Here is a 17,308-nt window from a genome sequence, read left to right as displayed (position 1 = left end):
TAGCTTAATACTCTCATATCATATAGATTAATCATGCGTTGATTTAGATTATTTGTTCTTTCCTTTTCTTATATTAATATTGCATCTCATATATCTTAATCTTGCACATCATTTAGCTTTAAAAAACCTTCATTCTAGATGTCTAGCTACTAGCCTCTCAATCTAAGAGCAAATAGCATAATCATTCTAGTTCGGAAGCAACAAATCGACCTGTTGGTTATTCCAGATGAACAATCCCATGTTCATTCCAAGATGATTCTTCAGATAATGATCATATTGAAGTGTGTGTCTAACAAATTTTAGCATACACATTTCTAGCACCCATTGTGGGGCTGAACATGACATTTAGCCTTAAATTCTCACTTTTCATATGCTAATTAACTTTTATATACAAGTTTTTAAAGATTTTTTCATATCTCCTAAAAGACATGGAAATTAGTAATGAAATTTGTTTTGCAAGTTTGTCTTGATGTTTTTAGAAATAAAAGTAGAAATTCAAATTTTGTTGGATTCATTTTTTATTTTATTATTTTAATGATTTTTTCATTACAAAAATCATTTTGGGTTCAAATTACCAAATTTTGAAATGATTTTTTTTTCTATAGATTTATATGCACATGCATAGTTCAAAACCAAAAAAAAAAAAAAAACAGATTTTTTGGGTTTATTTTTCATTTTGAAAAAATTTAATGTTATTTTTCATTAAAAAAAACCATTTTGGGCACAAATCATCAAACTGAATAATGATTTTTTTTTTTTTTGATTTATATGGATATATGCAGCTCACAAAAAAAAAAAATCTGATTTTTTTGAAGAAAAATGTTTTTTTAATAATTTTGTTATGATTTTCTGTAAAAAAATTATTTATCACTGAAATCATGGAATTTTGATCTATAAATTTTATTGAAGATTTCTGACACTTTCAAGAGCTTCCAGTAAAAGTTTCTGATTTTTATGATCAAACATCTATTTTTAAAATTTTCTTTTATGATGTTTCATTAAAAAAATTAATTTATGACACAAATCACAAAATTTTAACTTGATGCTATCAGGAGCTCATAGTTAAACATTTAAATTGGTTTGTTCCAAATTATATATTTAATAATATCTTTAATGTATTTTCATAAATTTTAAAACAAAAATTCATGATGCAAATCTTTGAGTTTTAATCAAAAGAAAAAATTATTGCAAGTTTGTGGAAAGCGGCAAGTAAGAAGACATGGGAGGAATTTAAATTAGGAAGTAATGAACTTGAATGATTAATCATTTGTCTTTGAATGAATGTTTCAATTAAATTCAAAATCCAAACACACTCTTGAATGCCTTCAAACTTAAAACAATCAAATTCAATCTTGAGTGTCTTAATAAATTGAAAAATCTTTCATTGAATTAATGTTGCTTAAACCAATCTTAAATTCCATGAACTAAAATCTAAATTTTTCATTTGAATACATGCTAAAACACAATCTTGAATTCTTAAAGGAAAATTATATTCTTTCATTGGAATGAATTTTTAACAATCAAGTTTGGTTCTTGAAAAAGAACACTCATTCAATCTTGAATGCATAAAGGAATTGGCTCTTTTCCCTATAAATTTTTTTATGTTGACAAAGCATGATTTACTTTTGTTGATGAACTCTCAATTTCTTATGTTGACCACGTTGTAAGTTGGAAAGAAGCTTGCACGCTAAACACAAGTGTCTTCAAGAATAGATTACAAAATCTAAAGATTCATTGAGAAAGAACAAGTGTCTTTCAAACTCCAAGGCCACTTATGTATTCACTCCTCTTGCGCCTTTGGGTGATCTTGAGTGCATAAAAAACAAGTGGAAACTTTTTAATTTAGGAAGTTTTCTTGGGGATTTCATCACCCCTTGGGATGACCTCAACTCTCGTGTTCTAGCAAAGTATAACTATCGAGAGGTTAATCAAAGACACCTCTCTTGAAAGTATAATCTTGTCACTCTTGGCTAAGCCCCAAAGAAATTTATACCTTAGGGAAGTGAAGATGGAGATTTGGGTTACTGTCTCCTCTCGGCTGTGTGACATTATTTTCTTTCATCTACAAATTTGGGCCTCACGTACCATGTGTATATCGAGGACACCCTATAGTATATCTTTGTATATCCTAGTTGAAAGCCTTCATAGGATTGTTGATGTGTTTGGCATGCTTGAGTATTCAAAGTCCAAAATCTTCATAAACATCAAACAAGTAAAAACTAGTGAAATGGTGAGTTAAACATCTGATGAGAAACTGCTTGAAAATGATGACTACACCATCTTCTTGAATCTTCACTAGTCTAAGACTCCCTACACAAATCTATTTGCAACTATCTGAAACTAAACTATCTCGATTAAACACTTTTGACCCACATCTGAACTAGTCCCTTTACATATTCTACTTGTTCTATTGTGTTGTTCTCCATTGTTTTCATGATAGTCAATCTCTCGGTTGTTCTAGTCACTCTTTTGACTATTAGTATCTTGGAGAACATCACTCTTGTTGTAACTTGCACCTACTTTCAGACAATGTTTTAGGTATGGTCTTAGTCTAAACCTATCAAACCTTTCATGTCCAGTTGTTCACATAAACCTAGGACATCACAATGGCCAACAAAAAATGCACTAAATCCAATATTCCTAGTGAGGAAGAAAAGATACTATTGCAAACATGAAGAAACAAATCCAATCAATAAGCACTCAACTTCAAAGACTGAAGGAGGAAGATGACACATCATCGAAAAAATTCTCCTTGCAAGATTATTTACCTTACTATAATGTTTTGGCCAAGTCATCTCAAAAAAATCCACAAACACCCAAGAAATCTAGAAATATCTTTGAAGAAAAAACCTTGGGAACCTAAACCAAAGCTTGATTTCACCCCTTTGGGAAGATCTTATGAATCAACTTTGGAAGAACTTCTTCAAAAGAAACACATTGTGTTACCTAAAGTCACTTTGGTTGTAGTCTTCTTCATGAGTAATTATTGTTCCTATAATAGACATAATCTACATAAAACTTCACATTGCATGGAGTTGAAAAATAAAATCCAAGATCTATCTGATGTTCGTATAATTCAAAATCTTAAGAACTCATCTATCAAAGATGCTACTCTTAAGCTTGGTCAACATCATAAAACCATGTCTAGTAATGGTTCAAATGCAACCTCTACTTCTTCCAACATGCATTCACCTTCTAAAGTGTCTAAACTTTCTAACATACCTCCACCAACCAAAGCACCCACTACTTTCACTATTGACTATGTGTACTCTCAAGGGCTTCCTCTAAAAAAAACCCAAGCTAATCTTGACTTAGCTGCAAACCTCTCCCATACTAATCAAACTAAAGATCCAAAACCTTCATGCATTGATGCTCCTATTATTCCTAATTCAACTAGCCCTTCACTATCTCTTTGAAAGTCTACCATGCAAACTCCACATTCTACCTTTTCCTTAGAAGTGGATCCATGTCAAGAGGATTTTAAAAAATCTAAAGATCAAGATCAAGAACCGTCTCATATGCTTCAAGATGTCATCCCTCCATCTCAAGAGCCACATAGTCCTCCATCTCCCATATCATGCCTCTCTACTATGCAAGGACATGATATTCCTTCCACCATCCCTAAGGAGATTATTAAAGACCAAGAGAAGGATACTTTTTCTATGCTACCTAAAATTCCTTTTGATGAGAAAAGTGTTCCCTCACCCTCTTGTTCTACCTCGGTAAATTCACTTCAAAACTATGCTCAAGCTTTAAATACTCTTTTCAAAGGTATTTCTTCTATAATAGTCACTCATAAATCTATTGATGGCTTTGGTCATGTTTCTCACTCTAAAGATGTTGATATCCCTACTCATGGTCTATTCACATCTTCTAAATCTATCCTTGGTCCCTATCCATCTAAGCTAAAACATTCAAGTCTTCCATCCATATTGGGACCTTATGTTCCTCTATCTCCTACTTCCACTCTCATCTCATTACACATTCCTCCTACCCTACCTCAAACCCTACCTCAAGATCAAGAAAGATACACATACTTGAACTCTTCACATTCACCTTTCCATCTAAACCAGTCATATTGGCCTCATTCATCCACAAGTCCCAAGTCCTTTGGAAGAAATTTGGATGATCAACTCAAAGACAAGTGCATGAATCCATCTTCAAAATTTCACTCTATCTTCTCTAATTTACACATGAATGTTAAGAAGGAAAATGTGCAAAAGAGACCACAGAGATCCACTATTCAAAGAGCTCAACTAAAGAAAGTGTGGGTTCTTTAATCTGTTATTGAAGAAATGCATTCCAAAGCATCTAATGAAAAATCAAAAGCTATATGGATTCCCAAGTCTATTTTGAAGGACTTGAATATTGAAAACAAATCAAAGAGAATTCAAGCTTCCAAAGGCTTCCCCTCCATCTTCTTCCCAACATCTTCCAAAAAAGGTTCCAAAACCTTCTACTCCACCTTCCTCCAAAATGGCTCTATTGCCTCATATATCTAAACCTCAATCTATATTGTCCATGTTTTCCCCATCATTCCATCACCCTTCAAGGTGTGTGTCAATGTTGATCTTTCCTAATATCTCATCCACCCTCATGAAATCCTCTAAATCTTATGCCTACTTGCCATCCTTGCTTGTTTCAATCCTCCAAACCCAACAACCTTATCCTCCATCTACCTCTCATTTTCTTATCATTTCCCTTCCATTACCTTATCAGCATCTTTGAGCATACCTTGTTATGGCCTTGGCTTATCATAACTTATCTTTCTTATAAGCATGCTATCTAACTTGAGAAAGGTTGAGCTCTTTCTGAATTTTTTTTTTTTAAAGAAAAAAAAATTTAAAAATAAAAAAGTTCCTTGGTGAAAACCACTTCCTCTAGCACATTGGTAGCAAAAGTAAAAGAAAAATAAATCCATACTATGGTGAAAACCACTTCTTATGGCACCTTGGATAAATACCATGACGAAAACCTAGTAAACATGTGTCATGCATAATTCTTCCATCCATGACATCTTATCATGATCTTTCTTATCCTTTAGATGTCCTCATTCCCAAAGTCATTCACTCATAACCTCCATAAAAAACTTTGATATCCTATTCAATTAACCCTTTGGTCTTGATAATTGAAAGAAAGAAGAAAACTCAGTTCTTAGCAATCTCTCGACATGGTCATTTTCTTGGATTATTTACGTAATATCCTTCACTACACAATGATCCTATATTGGTATATCTTTTTTTCCCGAGCTTGAGTAATGTTGTGAAGACTTTCCCTGAGGGTAACATTAACTACTTCATACTCCTCACCTATCCATCTCTACTTATCCACCAACTTGCTACTACATCTTGTCCTAAACCTTGCTAGAAACTAGAACAAAATGATATGATCCCACTTGAGAGCTAGTAATCTCTAAAATAGTTCTAAAATTTTGAAAATATCCTTAAAAAGTCTAAAAATTGCAAAAGTCTTGAAAAAAATATATTATCCTGGTCAAAACCTAGAAATAGGCACCTTGGTAATACCAAAAAGATCAAAAACAAGAAAAGTTTCATTGATGAAAACCTAGCAAATAGGCATCCTGGTAGCAAAATTAGAATCTCTACTAAGAAGGTGAAAACCTGGTAAATAGGTATCTCTTGTTTCAAATGCTACATCTTGCAGCATATCTTTTGGCTCTTAAATATTTGATTTGCTTCTTTCACTTATGTATTTATGGATTGAATCTAGTCATAGTCTTAGGGGAAACACCATATAGTGTCATAGAGGATCTCTTTCACGTCAGTCACCAGTTGTTCTAACTTCATCTTCCTATGATTGCTTGTGTCACTATAGAGATTCCTCTCACAAAATATCTCTTAAGCTTTCATCACCAATTTTTATAACTATGTCCACCTACCATCACTTGTGTCACTTCAGAGATTCATCTCATAGAAGATATCTTAAGCATTAGTCACCAGTTGTTCTAACTATGTCTATCTATTGTCGCTTAGTTTCTCACTAAGATTCTTCTCAATGAAGATTCCTCTTTGATGTCAATCACCAGTTGTCCTAACTGAGTCTATCTACTATGACCCTCCTACTGAAGATATTTCTTACACATGTGTTTTGAACATTGACATTTGACATCAATCCAATAACACTGAAACTAAAATAAAAATATTGAAACTATTTGCATTATGTTGAGCTTTTCTTTGTTTCTTTTTCTTTTTCTTTATTATTTGCCTTTGAACAACTTGAGGATGTCTATTTTGACTAGAGACATGAGGACTGGGGGCATGATCTTTTCTTTTCTTTTTGCTTGATGGTCTAGTTCCGATGATCTAAGGAATCCATATAAAAGGGGTGTCCACTTTAAGAGCCTCTATCTCATGTTGGATGGCCATGTGTACCTTGACCCATTTTATATGGAAAATTTAGTAAGGTTGGTTCTTCTACTTACTATTTTGACTGAACTCTCTATGCTATAGTAAAATACCAATACTCATCCTACTAAGTGAACATATGGGTCACTGTGGTAATACTTAGCACACTTTTGTCTTAGGTTATGAACACAAGGGTCATTGCAAATTGAATACCTACTAATTACTTAGCATGAGAAGGATCTCTCATGTGGCTGGTCTATTTTCATGGAAGAAAAATTATGGTCATCCTAGTCTTCATGCTTTGATGCTTATGCTTGCTTGCCACATTAAAAGGAAAAATATTCTAGTCATTCTAGCTTCTGGTCCCTTAATGCTTACATTTACTCCTGACAAAACTAAGGCAATGTCATATTCATATTCACGTGATTGCAATGTCAGTGAGAATAGTATGACATTTTTGGGTTTAGCTAAATGCTCTATGATGATACACTATCTTATGGGTTTAGTAACCAAGTCCTAGGGATTGCATGTAGCATAGGACTACATTTCATATTAGACTTACATTATGGCATAATTTTAGTAATTCATTTGATTGCATTTCTTGACTTGAGAGGCATAAAACTTCTCATATGCATCAAATTTTCATCTTAACTACACAAATGATTGATTAATCACACTCTTGGCTACTTTGATTTCTTTGAACTCATTTTTGGGATCAAATTCAAACTCTGACACAGTTAATTAGCTCAAAATCATATTTTAAAATTTTGGGACCGACACAATCGAATGCTTGTGCAGTTTTTTTTTTTGACACTTTGCGAACTATTGGAATCTTTTCAAATCACATTTTCTTCAAATTCTCCAAAATTTCTAGAAAAAGTCAAATTTGGTCAACTTCAGTCAAACTTGGCCTTTTGGACCTCAAAATCACTTTGAATTGACTCCAAATTTTCTTCAGATCCTTCAAATCCCTTCTATATTCTTCTGAACCTTAGATCTCTTTAGTATCTCTCAATATGTTGCTTTACATCACTATTCTAGTGTGTCACGTTTCAATTTCACTTCTGAAGGGGGCAGGATGATTACATCATTGAATCTTTCAAAAGTTGCTTCAACTCAATCTGAATCTTATGTCTTGATCGCTAGGGGCATCTCATCAATCAAGGCATCTTGTTCCCCTCTATCTGGCATCATATGTCATTTATCTTATCTTTTGATCAGTTGATCAATCTTATAACTGTCCTTGTCAGAGTTTGATGGATAGGTATTGAGATAGTCTAACCTGACTCCTAAGGATCTAGCCTCATTCTGGGGATGATTCTATGACTCGTGATAGGTCTTGTTATCTCTTTCATGGACTAGTATTCAGGTGTTCTATCTAGACTCTAGAGGATTAAGCTTTGTTCTGGAGATAACTCCAATTTTTTACTAAGGCTTAAGCTCTATTCTAGAGATAATCCTAACTCTTGCCGAGAATTAAGCCTCATTCTAGGGACAATTCTAAGCTCTTTCTTTTGATCACTATTTAATAGATAGGTATCAAGGAAAACTAACCCTAATTCTTTAGGTTTAAGCCTCATTCTAGGGATAATTCTATGAATTGTGGTTAATCTTGTCATCTTCAAATGGACAGGTATTGGGATAGTCTAATCTCGACTCTTGAGAATTGAGTCTCATTCTAGAAATAATTCTATGAAGTTTTATAATCTTTGTTCTATCAATCTTGGTATCGAGGTGTTCTATCTAGATTCACTAAGGTTAAGCTTAATTCTAGAGATAACATTAAAAAGCTTATCAATTTTGGTATCTAGGTGTTCTATCTAGATTCCCTAAAGTTAAGCTTTGTTCTAGAGATAACTTTAAAAAGCTTATAATTTCAGTATCTAGGTGTTCTATCTAGATTCCCTAAAGTTGAACTTCGTTCTAAAGATAACTTTAAAAAGCTTATCAATTTTAGTATCTAGGTGTTCTATCTAGATTCCCTAAGGTTAAAATTCATTCTAGAGATAGCCTTAAAAAGCTTATCAATTTTGGTATCTAGGTGTTCTATCTGGATTCCTTAAGGTTAAGCTTCATTCTAGAGATAATTTTAAAAATCTCATTAATTGGTCTCTATGTCATCAATCTTAGAGCCAATCTCACTTCTCGGTCTATATTCTCAAACTTCTGATTTCTTTGAATAAACGTGCTACTTGCACATTCATTCAAAGAGGGGCAAATGTAACACCCCAAAATTGGTACATTGCCATGCTAAACCAATTTTAGTCTATCAATCTTACTAAAAGTCCTATTTTACTAGGCAATCCTAATTCTAATAATCTCTACTCAACCTAAATGTCAAATGAAGAAAATCATTAATATGTATTAATCACTTACTTTAATTAATTCCTGAATATTCATTGGATTGGCTAAATTAACCTATTAATTTAATTAAAAGTCCTAGTACTTTAATTTAATTAAATTTACCCTTTTAGCTAATATACATGATGAATTAAATATATTTGATTTAATTAAATATCCTCATTCTAATTATTGAATTTAATTATTCAATTAATTAGAATATTCAATTATGAGGTCATATTTAATTTCCTTAAATCAAATATCTTCTGCAATAGTCTCTTTAGTTTAGAATTGGAAACATTGAGTTGACTAAAATTAGAAAAGGAATTGAATTAGTTAACTCCTTATTCCACTCAAAAGAAATCAGTTAACTTCCTTTTCATAAGGAAGTTTCCATTCTAACTGAATCTCATTTCTAATCTTGACCATTGATCAAATTCTTGAATTCTATTTAAGAAGCCATCAATTTCTCATTTCAGAGGTTGCAAATTGAATAGTATCTATTGGTGTAAATAGGTATTCACTATTTACACTTACTTAAGTTTACTTAAGTTAATGCATCTTTTTAATATTTATTTATTTGTCACCTAGAAGTATGTGTACTCTTGTGAGTTGTCATGTTGACAAAATAGGAGTTTGTACCTCTTTTATGATCATGGTGTCTACAACATAGGAGTTAGCACACTAATTAAGCTCATGGTGTCTACAACATCTCCTCTTGAGATACACCTTGTCATTCTTATCCTATCATCTAGAATGATGGATAAGACATGTGCTTAGTTGTAATGCTTATCTTATCTCCTAGTCTTTTCTAGAGACATTCTAGGTGCTTCCTAAGAGGCCTTTACATGCAGACACTCCTAGTGTGTACATTCATCACATACAATACAGAAAAATGTATGAGGACATACTCTGATATATTGATCATATCATTTTTTGGTCTATAGTTGTGCTTGTGTTTGAGTTCTACAATCTTGGGTGAATCTTTCCCTAAGGAAAATTCTTACATGGTATCAGAGCTATACAAAATTCTTACATGGTATTAGAGCTCTTGGAGAATTTCTTTTCACATAGCCATATGAGACCATCTTGCTACTTCATCACCTTGGCCTGAATCTAGAGTATCGCAATCATTGGGAGTGTCTAGAGCCAGATTTGACCTTGTCATTGCATCTAAAATGTCAATTTGGTGAAAATATGCTATAAAGTTACCTACCCTAGGCCAAAGTCAATCATGAGGCAAATTCTTTTTGGAAACCAGCACCTGAAGGCCTAATTTGTAATTTTGTTATGATCATTTCAGATCTGTACATTTAATTTTTTGATCTATATTATTTTCATCTACAGCTCTACTATTTTTTTGGATTGCATTATTTTCCAAAAAAAAATTGGTTATTTTCCTTTAAAAATTTGGCCATCGAGCCATAGGAGAGATTTTTTGCAAGTGAAGATTGGTGCTTGCTGGTGCAAATTAGATATTTGCATCACATTTAGAAGGTCAAAAAAACTCCAAATTGGATTTTGTTTCATCCAAATCAGACATCTACGGAAAAATCTAGAGCCATTTGATTTTTGGGGTGCGACGACAGCGATTCAGAAAAAATAATAGTGGTAATGATTTTCAAACAGTGATATATCCCTCATACAAACTCCTTTTTGCGAGCAATATTTTTTTGTTTTGGGGTAGAATTTTATGATTTACAAATTGGTGCAGATGGTTTGAGATCTCTATTCTTGATTTTTTTTGCAACTCGCAAATCTCAATTTTTGCCACTTAAAATGCTTAGTATGGACTCATCTAGACTCCAAATTAGGTTCTTTTTTTTTGAAAATGCATTTTTTTAAACTACTTTCCAAATCTATAATCATATTATAAGTTCTATAAATAGAAATACTACTTTAAGAAATAGGCCTTAAATTGGCAAGTGGCTACCAAGTGCCTAAATCATACATTAGGGGTGGTTTCTTTGATTGTTTTTTTGCATTTTGGAGGTTACATTGATTATTCCATCATGGAAGAGGAAGATTTGATTTACTTGACACCAGACAACTATCAAGAATAGAGTCAATTGGCTATCAAATATCTTAGTCAGCACAATGCACTACCATATGTGAGAGGACTTACATATGATGTTGAGACTTCTGCCCTCATTGGTACTATTCTCCTTCTGCATACGGATATGGAAATTTTGGATTCACTTATTGATCTTAAGGTAACTAATCATTATAATAGTTGGATGTATCTTTGGGAGACGTATGGAGATCCACAAATTCCTCCATTCCCAAAAGAACTTATATCTCTAGTTGTAGCTACATCCTCTCTAGATTCTATCACACCTCCAGATACTCTTGTTTCTCCTAGTGATCCTATTTCAGTGACAAATGCTTTGGATTTAGTGCAATAGGTTCTTTTATGTATTCCTACTTTACCTTCATGCAACAACTTCCTTCTTAACATTGCACAACTATTTGTGGAGTCTCACATTGAAGATGTGGGAGACATCCAAAATGATATTCATCTTCTTTTTGAGGTGAATTTGTCATTCATTTCCACAGTGACTAATTCATGTACTTCAGCACAGCAGGGAACACCTTGTCTTCTAGGACTAGCCTATGGTGATGACTTCTTGATTAACATTTTAGGTTTGTTTGTGGAGTCACACACAATAGACTTGGGAAACTTCTTTGATGATATTTCACTTCTCTTTATTGAAGATGATCCTTCTACAGTTGTTGTGAGGCCTCACTCTAACCCTCATGTCCATTTTCTACATGATCAGTCTTTACAGGCTAATGTGATTGTGGATACTTATGTACAACATCTATAGGAGGTCTCTTTGTCATTTTAGAAGACTTTTGGTTTCTTGAAATAGGTTCTACATGGATCCTTGCTTGATCTACACTTCTTCTCAGCAATTTCAGAAAGAGCCACTATCAGCATCGATACAGGGACCTTTGAGCAAGTTTTAGAGACACTGTTCATCATAGAGATTCTTTCTACATACATGGGAAGCATCTCATAGGTACCCTTGCCATTTTTTCTTCCAAAGGGGAGGAACATCATTTAACATTCATGGATCAGCTTCTACATTGGAGCATTTCTCACTAATCAACACACTACTTTTTAAGCGGGAGGTACTACCTCATCTCCTTCTTCTCCTTTTTTAGGGGGACTTTTTCCTCTTAGGGGGTTTTTTCCTTCTCCCATTTCTCTCTTGTATATACTTGATGTATGTCATAATGGGGGGGTCTTGATTACTACATCCATCTGTGCATCTTGTCTTTTTATCTCTCTTTTTCGGGGAGGGTTTTTCCCATGAGGTTTTCCCTCTTTCTCCACTTTATAAGAGATTGCATTTCATTATGTACATGAGTACCTAACATGGCCTCGTAGTTGAGACCCATTAATCATTTCATCCTAGTTCTTGTGAGCTTAAGTACATTCCCCTAAGTTGCACTCAAGGGGGGGTGTTGGTGTAAATAATTATTCACTATTTACACTTACTTAAGTTTACTTAGGTTAATGAATCTTTTTAATATTTATTTATTAGTCAACTAGGAGTATGTGCACTCTTGTGAGTTTTCATATTGACAACACACAAGTTTGCACCTCTTTTATGCATATGGTGTCTACAACACAGAAGTTAGCACACTAATTAAGCACATGGTGTCTACAACATCTCCACTTGAGATACACCTTGTCATTCTTATCCTATCATCTATAATGATGGATAAGATGTGTGCTTAGTTGTCATGCTTATCTGATCTCCTAGTCCTTTCTAGAGACATTTTAGTTGCTTCCTGAGAGGCCTTTATATATAGGCACTCTTAGTGTGTACATTCATCACATACAATACAGAGAAATGTATGAGGACATACTTTGATTTATTGATCATATTAGTTTTTGGTCTACAGTTGTGCTTGTGTTTGAGTTCTATGATCTTGGGTGACTCTTTCCTTAAGAAAAATTCTTACATGGTATTAAAGCTATACCAAATTCTTACAGTATCAAACTTATGTTGAATTGTTGACTCATTGTTCTTGCATTTTTAGCTTGATGCTTTCATATCATATTGATTAATTGTTCTTTCCTTTTCTTAGATTAATCTTGCATCTCATATAGCTTAATCTTGCACATAATTTAGCTTTAAAAATCCTTCATTCTAGATGTTTGGTTGCTAGCTTCTCAATTTGAGAGAAAATAGCATAATCATTCTAGTTAGGAGGCAATAGATAGACCTATTGGTTATTTCGAATGAACAATCCCATGTTCATTCTAAGATGATTCCTTAGATAATGATCATGTTGAAGTGTGTATGAATCATAGAGGCCCACATTTAGCACTCACACCTGGTCCTTTAGGTAACCTATCCTTGTTTAGAAAGGCCATCACTAGGTCATCTACCTTAAAATGAATCTCCTTCTTCTGATTTGCCTTGTCCTTTTATTTAGATACGAATTTCTCCAAATGATCCTTGACTTGATCATGTATTGTCTTCATCAATTCAACAAGTATCTCCCCTATGGCACTTCTAGACTTCATGTTTTGCAAATCCCTTAATTCCAAGGGTCCTCTTGGATGAAATCCATATATTGCTTCAAAAGGTGTTCAACTAGTAGACCTATTGATAGAGTCATTGTATGCATATTTAGCTTGATTGATCACTTGATCCCAAACCAAACGATTTTGTTTCATGAGACACCTAAGTAGATTTCCCAAGGACCTATTCACCAACTCACATTGGCCATCAGTTTGAGGGTGATAACTTGATGAAAAAGCCAACTATGTGCCAATTTTATTCCACAAGGTTCTCCAAAAATGCTCAATAAATTTGGTGTCTCTATCAGTCATTATTGTCAAAGGAAGTCTATGAGTTCTAACTACTTCTTTGAAGAAAAAGTTTGCAATCTGAGATGCATCATGCTTTCTCTTGCAGGGTATAAAATGAGCCATTTTTGTGAAACTATCAACTACTAAAAAGACCCTATCTACTCCTCTAGCAGTTTTAGGTAACCCAAGGACAAAGTCCATGCTTATGTTGTCCCATGGTTTTGTAGGTATTGGAAAAGGCTGATATAAACTTCCATTAGATGATGTACCTTTCCATCTCTTTGGAAAATTAGACAACTCTCCACATATCTCCTAACTTCATTATACAGTCCAGGCCAATAGTAGAACCTTGCAACTTGTTCTAGTATCTTGTCTACTCCAAAATGTCCTCCAAGAGCCCCATTGTTTTTTTCCTTGATGATATTTTCTCTCATTGATGATGTAGGTATACATAACCTTCTACCCTTAAACAATAAATTATCCTGCAAAACATAATCAACAAATTCACCATGAAAACTGTTAGCATACTCCAAACAAGTTTTATATGCCTCTCTGAAATCAGAGTCTTCTTTATACAGATCCTTGATTTGGTCCAATCCCACACTTTTTAGTTTGACCTATTGGACTGCTAGTACCCTCCTGCTTGAAGCACCTACCACCTTGTTGGTTATTCCCTTTTTGTGTTTGATTGAAAATGTAAATGCTCAAATTTTCCCCACCCACTTAACATGTCTATGGTTAAGTTTATGTTGCCTATTTATGAAACTAAGAGCATGATTATCAGTATATACTATGAACTCCTTGAGCATGAGATAGTATTTTCATTTCTTTAGTGCTTGAACCATGGAGTACAACTCAAGGTCATAGGTAGAATATTTTTTCTTTCCTTCATTCAATTTTTTCGAAAAAAATGTAATGGGATGATTCTCTTGACTAAGGATGGCTCCTATAGCTCAATGTATATGTGTAAATGTGGCCTCTATTTAACACACACACTTCAACATGTTCCTTATATGCAAATTCATCCTAGAATGAACATGAGCTTGTTCACCCAAGAAGAGTCTTGCAAGATGACTTGTTGCCTTCTATATAGGTGGATTTTACTTGCTTATGCTCTCAGATTTGAGGTACAGGTAATCATACCATCTAGAACCAAGGTTTTAAAATGATTAATCTATATTCACATGCAAGTAATCTAAACGATTATGCGATTAAACTATAAGCATATGAAATAAGATTAATTAAATGTATGCACTATTAACTCTAAATGATATTAAGCTAAGAAATGAAAGTCTATATAAATAAAATAAGCTTAGATGAGTATGCAATTTAGCAACAATTTGATAGCAATTCAATTCAACCTCTATAATGAGGAATTATGAGTCCCTTAAATAGAATTCCTGGAATCCATCAGTGGGTGAGATGAATTTGGATCGACGGTTAGGATTGAAGCAAAGATTCAGTTAAGATGGAAACTTCCTTGTGTAGGTGAAGTGAATTGATTCAAATCTGAGTGTGATGAGTAGTTATCTAAGGGTAAAAGCACAAACCTATGTCACCTTTTATAAAGAAACGTGATATCAGAATGTGATAGTTCAACATTAATGAAAAAAAAAATGGTATTTGTGTTTAAAATATCAAGATGATGTAAACTGATGAAATGTGTAGAATTGGATGAATTTTATGCCTATAATTTTTATAATTTTTTTGAGTAAGAATTTATTCATTTTATTTTATTTTAAAGTCCCTCTTCTAATTATAAAAAATATAGGGTGTAGTTCCCGTCAAACAAGTATATGTAAATCATCTTTTTTTGTATTGATTTGAAAATATCCTATAGATGACACGTATAGCTAGTGCACAAAAAAAGAAATAATTTTTTTTATGTACATTTTCTTTGTTATAAGTACTCAAGTTCGACCTTATCAAAATCCAACAATTTTTTCCTCCCGTCAAAACTTCCCTACCAAATCTACACCTTCTTGAAAAAAATTACATATTCATGAAGGGGATTCTCTCCTCTAGAGATAAATATAATTTTTTTAATTTTTTTTATATTATTTACTATTTTTTTTCCTTTTTTGAGGAAGCATCTTATGAAATGTTGAAATATCGACTTATAATATTTTGAGATTATAACTTATTATAACTAATAAAAACACTCAAAAATTTATATAATGATGATATTGAATCTAAGATCTATAAAAGGGTATTTTTAGTTTTTGAAAAAAATTGAGTTTTGATAGATAAATGAGATTTGACCAAAACAAGTTTTTGTATCATAAACGGTGACACAAATCTGTGCCTTTACCCCTAAACTTGTTTCTATTTCAAGAGATGGTCCACTCAGAGTTTCCATTTAGATTTGAAGAGATTATTTAATTTAATAAGTGAGATATGAGCTCATAAATGCCTTTTTCATTTAATTGAATAATCACATTCAATTAATTAAAGTGGACATCATTATTAAATTAAACATTTTAATTCCCTATTACATTAGCCTTAGGATATAATTTAATTTAACTAAAGTATAAATACTTTAAATTAAATTAAATCTTAATTAGTAGGTTTAATGTGACTAATACGAGTCAATACATTGAGAATTAAATAGAGAGTATGATTAATGTAGATATAGGTTTTTTGTATTTGACAATTAAGTCAAGTAGCAAGTAGTAGAATAAGAATTGCCTAGTGAGATAGGTCTTTAGGGTTGATAAAAAATAAACTAGAATTAATGATCATGGCAATGAGCCAATTTTGGGGTATTACACATACTTGCTAGCATCACACTCTACAGTAAAGACCTTGTCAAAACATGGTAACATTAGGGTGGGTAATCTTACCACTTTCTTCTTCAAAAACTAGAAACTATTTTCTTCTATTTTAGTCCACCTAAACTTACATTTGATCCCTCCTTTTATGGTATCAAGTTTGGGAGCTATTATCCCATTGAAACCTCCATGAATTTCCTATAGAAGGTAGCTAGGCCATGAAAACTCCTAACATCCCCTACTGCCTTAGGACTTGGCCAATTTAGAATAGTTTCTACCTTGCTAGGATCCATTTTTAGGCATCCTTTGGAAATCACAAAACCAAGATTATCTAATTCAAACATAAAGAACTCACATTTTTCCAAATTGATATGTAGCTTCTCCTCATGCAACCTTTTCATCACCATTTCAAGATGCTCCAAGTGTGCTTCCCTATTCCTACTAGATATCAAAATATCATCTAAATATACTATTACAAATTTTTCAATGAATTGTACCAAAACTTCATTCATTAATCTCGTGAATGTGCTACGTGCATTTCTCAAGCCAAATGGCATCACTAGCCACTCATATAGTCCTTCATTAGTCTTAATTTTTTTTTCCACTCATCCCCTTGTCTGATCCTAATTTGGTGATATCCTAATCTCAAATCCAATTTAGAGTAAACACATGATTCTTCTAGATAATCCATTAGATCTTCAATCTTAGGAATGGGAAACCTATACCTGATAGTGATCTTGTTAATTTCCCATGAATCTACACAAATCCTCCATTTTCCATCCTTCTTCAGTGCTACAACTGATGGACATGCACATGGACTTTAAATTTTCCTCACCCACCCTTTATTTAGAAAATCTACAACTTGTCTACTTACCTCTACATTCTATTATGGTGTGAGCTCGTAGGCAGGCTTGTTGGGGAAGGTTACACTAGGCACTAAATCAATCTGATGAATTATGCTTCTAACTAGTGGTAAAGATTCTGGTTTCTCCTCTACAACT

This window comes from Cupressus sempervirens, chromosome 7, assembly GCF_028749045.1.
Source record: "Cupressus sempervirens isolate cs-2001-9-10 chromosome 7, ASM2874904v1, whole genome shotgun sequence".
NCBI lineage: Eukaryota > Viridiplantae > Streptophyta > Pinopsida > Cupressales > Cupressaceae > Cupressus > Cupressus sempervirens.
This window is presented reverse-complemented; position numbering follows the sequence as displayed.